Source organism: Zingiber officinale, chromosome 2B, assembly GCF_018446385.1.
Source record: "Zingiber officinale cultivar Zhangliang chromosome 2B, Zo_v1.1, whole genome shotgun sequence".
Lineage (NCBI taxonomy): Eukaryota > Viridiplantae > Streptophyta > Magnoliopsida > Zingiberales > Zingiberaceae > Zingiber > Zingiber officinale.
Genome location: NC_055989.1, coordinates 57,795,478 through 57,801,657, shown reverse-complemented (window position 1 = coordinate 57,801,657; position 6,180 = coordinate 57,795,478). Strand labels below are relative to the sequence as shown.

At 37.5% G+C, this 6,180-nt stretch overlaps 1 non-coding gene across 1 annotated transcript; it reads right to left on the bottom strand.

Moving 5' to 3' along the window:
* Positions 1-2,342: 2,342 nt before the first annotated feature.
* Positions 2,343-2,448, bottom strand: LOC122049989. Its single transcript, XR_006131214.1, has one exon. It is a non-coding gene; the product is annotated as a small nucleolar RNA R71 (small nucleolar RNA).
* Positions 2,449-6,180: the final 3,732 nt, after the last annotated feature.

The window sequence follows — 6,180 nt, the reverse complement described above, 5'->3', positions numbered from 1 at the left end:
ATATACTTTTATGCATGTTTTGACGCACATTTACATACTTTGAGCATGCTTCATCTATGCATTTTTGTACTTCTAATTTTTTTTTTAGCATATTTACTATTTTTGTTCGGAGATATGCTTTTGTGCATTTTCTGTATACATGAGTCGAATTCGGTGAAGATTCCGCATTCTAGGACAAAACTTATGAGCTAAGCACGCGAGAAGGCACCTGGTCGTGTACCAGACACGGCCCTACATTGGTAGGGAGCTCTGGCCGTGTGGAGTTCAGAGGTCGTGTGGAAACAACAGTAAAGGAAGAAGGCCTGGCCGTGTGAACCTCACACGGCCGTGCCAAGTTTTGAAGCAAATCAGAGTTCAATCCTTACATGGTCGTGTGGATCTACACGACCGTGCTTGGAGGTTTTAATGGGAGTTGTCCACGGTCGTGTACCACACACAGCCGTGTATAGATGGCAGAGAGGGGAAAGGCTCTGGTCGTCTGAACCTCACACGGCCATGCCTCGGGGCCGTGTGGCGCCCAAAAGCCTCCCTCTATTTAAAGCCTCCTTGGAGATTTGAAAGGGGATCTTCTCCCCTTTGGGAGAAAGCAAGATTTGGTGGATTCCTCCCATTCTTGGGAGGATTTTTGGGCAATCTAAAGGGAGATCTTGGCGAATTCGACTCCGGAAGCGAGGATTGGATCCGAAGATGGAGCTATATTATAGATAAGCTTTCTTTCTTTCCTCTTCTTAGATTGGGATTGAAGAATGCTTGTAATCTTCTTATCTTTGGTTTTCTTCATTCGTTTTATGGAGTAGATCTATTTGTTATAGGATGAAGGGAAAATTTGTGAGATAAATTGATGTAAACTCTTGTGGATTTGTCGTTTCTTTGTTTCTATGATGTTGCTAGTTTGTATTGATTGGATCTTGAATAATTATTTGTGATTAGGGCTTAATTCTCATTCTTGATTGATTGTTTGGATATCTTATAGACTTTGTAGAGATTAACTCTCACTCGATTTTCCGAGGGATCCACGTGACAGGTGCAAGCCCGTGTAAGGCGTTTGAGAGATAACCTTGAAGGGGAAATAAGAATATTCAAGAGGGTAGGATATATTTTATGATTCAATCCTTGTATCTTCATGGGTTAAGAAGCTATGAACTTCTATGTTGGTATCTGAGGGAAGCATAGTAATAGGTGCAATCCTATGTAAGGACAACGTAGGTTCATATCTAATTGATCACATTTAGGTACATTTTTAGTCCTAAGCCGGTTATCTATTGCAAGAGAGAGCCGGCAACCTTCTACGAATATTAGACAATTGAGAAATAAGAATTGGTAAACCATATACATTCAAGAGATCTTACAAAGAAACTGAAACTCCTAGAACCTCCCTTTATCATAACTCAAACCCCCAAACTCTTGTTTGTTAATCTTTCATTTTAGATTTGTTTTTCATCCTTAACATTTGAAACCAATTGATTAGTTGTTTAGTTAATTCGCTTTGAGATATTTCTAGTGCTTATTCCAGTCCCTGTGGATACGATAATCTTTTATATTACTTGCGACATTTCCGTTCACTTGCGGAGAGCGAACAAGTTTTTGGCGTCGTTGCCGGGGACTGCGCTATAACATTGGAGATTATCAATTGAGTTAGACTAAACATAACATTTCTATTTCTTTTCATTTGCATATTTGTAACTAATCTCTAGTTTTCTGTTTTCATTTTCCTGTATACTTTTTAACTTCTTGGAAATTCTTTTGTAGCAATTTTTAATTCTACATTTCTTTTGTTTTCTAACATTCCAATCTTACCTTTCTCTATTTTTAATTTCTTTGTTTGATTTAGTTTCTATTGCAATCTTGTTCTTGTGTATGCGAAGATCTAACTTTATAGGAGAAATTTTCCTATTGACCCTGAAATTGATAGAACATTTCATAGAAGAAGAATTCTGTAGAGACAAATTGAAGAACAAGAGCATTTGAACATAGCTAATAGACCACTAAAGGATTATGCAGCACCTTATGCTAGGGGTTTTCTATCTAGTATTTCAAGACCCTAAGTAGAGGCAAATAATTTTGAGATCAAACCTGCAATTATTTCCATGGTGCAGTAAAATCAATTTGGTGGAGGACCACATGAAGACCCTAATCAACATTTAGAGGTCTTTTATGAAATATGTGGGACAATGAAAATGAATGGTGTTCCTTCAGAAGCAGTGCGATTATTATTATTTAGGTTTTCTTTGAGAGATAGGGCCAAGCAATGGTTGAATTCTTTGGCTCCCAACAGTATCACCACTTGGGAACAATGTGAGCAACAATTCCTTGATAAATTATATCCCCCAAGTAAACTGCTCATATGAGGAATTTGATTGCAAGTTTCAAACAAGCTGACTCAGAATCTCTATTTGAAGCTTGGGATAGATACAATAGTATGCTCAGACAATGCCCTCACCACGGTTTGGAGAGATGGTTAGTGTTGCATACTTTCTATAATGGTATTAATTATCATACCAAAGTGTCCCTTGATTCAGCTGCTGGAGGGGCACTCATGAATAAAAATTTAGATGAAGCTGAGGAAATCATAGAGAGTGTGGCACAAAATCATCATCAATGGGCAAATGAAAGAAGTGGTAGTCATCCTTCAATAAACCCAATAACAAAAGCATCAGGAAAGTTTGATGTTGATGCAGTGACTTTATTGGCTGCAAAACTTGATGCTCTTACCAAAAAATTTGAGAATATGGGGACTAGTTCAAATATGGTAAATGTCATTGCCATATCTTGTGAAGTATGTGGGAGTTCAGAACATTCAAATGACTCATGTCCATTGGGAGCTATCACTGCACAAATTAATCAATTGGAGCAATGCGATGCAATCATGGGTTTCAATCAAAGACAGAACAACCCATACACAAATACTTACAACCCTGGATGGAAAAATCATCCAAATTTCTCTTACAGAAATAATCAGGATCAAGGACCATCCATGGGGGCAAGACCAAATTTTCAATCTGGGCAACAAAATTTTCAGCAACAATCTTTTCAAGGCTTTCCTACATCTAAAATTGAAAAGATGCTTGAAGAAATTATCTCCAATCAAAATGAAATGAAGCAGGATCTATTGAAGCTTACTCAGAGAATGGATAACTCTAAAAAGCATCTTTTCAAAAAGGGATGCAGAATGAAGAAGAGCTCTCTCCTCCTACACCTAGTCAGATTTTTGATAATGACGAGAATACCATTAAGGTTGAAGAGACTCTTCCACTGAACCATCAGAGCAAGGTTATCCCTTTTCCCCAAAGACTCAATATGCTTAAAAAGGATGAAGAATTTGGCAAATTTTTGGAGAAGGTTAAAGAGATATGCGTTGAAGTTCCTCTTATAGATGCTATTCTTCAAATGCCAAAGTTTTCCAAATTTTTGAAGGACATCAAGTCAAATAAAAGAAAGAGAGGAGATGTAGAGATCATTGCACTAACTGAGAAATGCAGCACTCTTTTGGTGAAGAACACTTCCCCGAAATTGAAGGATCCAGGGTGCTTTTATATTCCTTGCAATATAGGAACAGAATTCATTGAAAAAGCTTTTTGTGATTTGGAGGCAAGTGTTAGCCTCATTCCCTATTCAATTTGTAATAAGTTAGGTCTCAAAAATATTAAACTTACTACTATGGCACTACAACTTGCTGATCATTCCTGCAGGTACCCTATGGGTATTATTGAAGATGTGCCAGTAGAAGTTGGTGGGAGTATTATTCCCATAGATTTTGTTGTGTTGGACATGGAAGAGGACCCAAAAATTCCTATCATATTAGGAAGACCATTCCTTGCTACAGCTGGAGCAATTATTGATGTTAAAAATCATAAGTAGGCATTGGTAATTGGTAAGGAACGGTTGGAGTATGATTTATCTAATGTCTCTAACCGTGTTTCTTCTCTTTTAAATGCTTGTAGCAGGGCAAGCATTTACAAACTTGAGGAATGGACTTTTCCATCCTCATGGAAGGCCACCTAATGAAAAGAACAATTTAGTGGAGGATGTTGGGAGGAGAACTCCCAACAAAAATGAAAAATATGTCTGCCCTCCGAGGGCAAGGAAACGAGAAGAATAAGTTGGATTGGTCTAGCTAAAGACCCTAAACAAGCGCTTCTTGGGAGGCAACCCAAGGGTTCTTTTTGTTAGTTGTATTTTGTATTTTCATCTTTATTTTGTTTTCACTATGTTTTAGTTTTATTTTCAGGTTGAAATCTACTTCCATGAGATGGCCATGACTTCTTCATGGGCATGGAAGTATTGGAGAAGTGGATTAGGAGAATAAACATCAAATGGAGTAAAACAGGGCATGGTCATGTACTGTACACGGCCAAGCAAAGGATGCAGAGAAGGAAAAGGATCTGGCCGTGTCTACCAGACACGGCCGTCTGAAGTCTGCAGAGAAGGAAGGGAGCATGGCCGTGTACCAGACACGGTCGTGCAATAGAATCCAGAGAAGGAGAGTTCTTTGGCCGTGTTCCAGACATGGCCATGTGGAGAAATCAAAGCAAAAGATTGCATCGGCCGTGTACCAAACACGACCATGTGCCAAATCCAGAGAAGAGAACTTAGAAGTCCGTGTTCCAGACACGGCCGTGTGAGGAAAGCCAAGAAGAAGGAAGTTGTGGCCGTGTCCCAGACACGACCATGTAAAGAATTCCAGAAAAGAAGATGGGTATGGCCGTGTCCCAGACACGGCCGTGTGATGGGGCATGAATAAGGCCGTGTAATGAAACAGGGCCCAGTCTATACCCTTTAAAAGGGTTAGGGCGAAGGGTGTGGGCGGTACATCCTCTTCTTTATCCTCTTTTCTCATTTTGCTATTTCTAAGGTTTCAAACTACTTCTTCTAACTTTTCTTTCTCATTCTTCTTGAAAAGATTGAATCGTTTCTTCATGGCAAATGTGATTAAGGAGTCTTCAACCACGGGAAAAGGAAAAGAGAAGATGGTTGCAATAAAAGGGAGGAACTCTTGTTTTAAAGGTATCTCTAATAACTTTAATATCATTTTCTCTAGTGAAGAGCAACAACTTAGATATACTTCTTTATGTAAACGTCCTCTTGTGAGCACTAAGTTTATTGATGAAGTAACTTTATAAACTCTAGGGTTTAGGGATGATTTGAATTAGTTATTTGAAAGAATAGGTTGGAATGGTTTAATGAATATGAAATACCCTACCTACCCTAGAATTGTTTTTGAAATTTTAAGCTCTATAGTGGTTGATAATGTTCAAGGTGGGGGAAAACTAAGTTTTTGACTGTTTAATGATGATTATGAATGGACATTAAGCGATTTTAACACTTGTTATGAGTTGCCTCAAAATGATTTGTGTACAATTTTACCTCAGTTTAAAAGTTCACATTTTTGGCAATACATTTCTGAACAATCACATTTTAACCCTCATAATTCCAGAGCTCTTCACATTATTAACCTGATTTTTAAATATGCTTATTTGGTCATGAAGAATACCATATTTGGAAGAGAAGATAAAGAGGGATCGGTAAGACTTATGGATTTGTATTGCTTATGGGCAATGGTTGAAAGTGCACCAATTAATTCTGGTTTTTCTTTCTTAAACATTTGGTGAAATTAGGAAAATTGGATTCTACTACACCCATTGTTCTAGGAGGATTACTTACTCAAGTGTCTTTAATATTAGGGTGTGATTTAAGCGAATTGGAAATGGTTGAAAATTCTTGTGGATTGGATTTAGATTCATGTTTAGCAATTAAAATGATTAAGCGTGAAGAACATGGATTTAGTCTAATTATTAAAAATGGGTTTCCTTTGAAATTTCCAAATCATGATCTTACTACCATCCATGATAAAGAAAATTGGTGTTTGAAATTAGCTAGGCAACAATCTAGAACATTGTCATCTTTTACCCCAAGGAATGTTCCCAAGGCTAGTTAAGATGTCCATAGTTTCATTTTCCAAGAACTTCACTCTGTTTTGAAAAATATTCATAATGATTTAGACTCGACTAATGAATTCTTTATAAGTAAGGAACACATGGAAGAGGAACAATTTAAAAAGTTACAAGATTGTTTTAGGAGTGAGAGGGAATTGTGTGAAATGATTTCTCAATTTATGAATTCCTATAGGACCCATTTTGATTATAATGAAGATTTTCGAGGGTATATGAGGTTTTTCCAAGA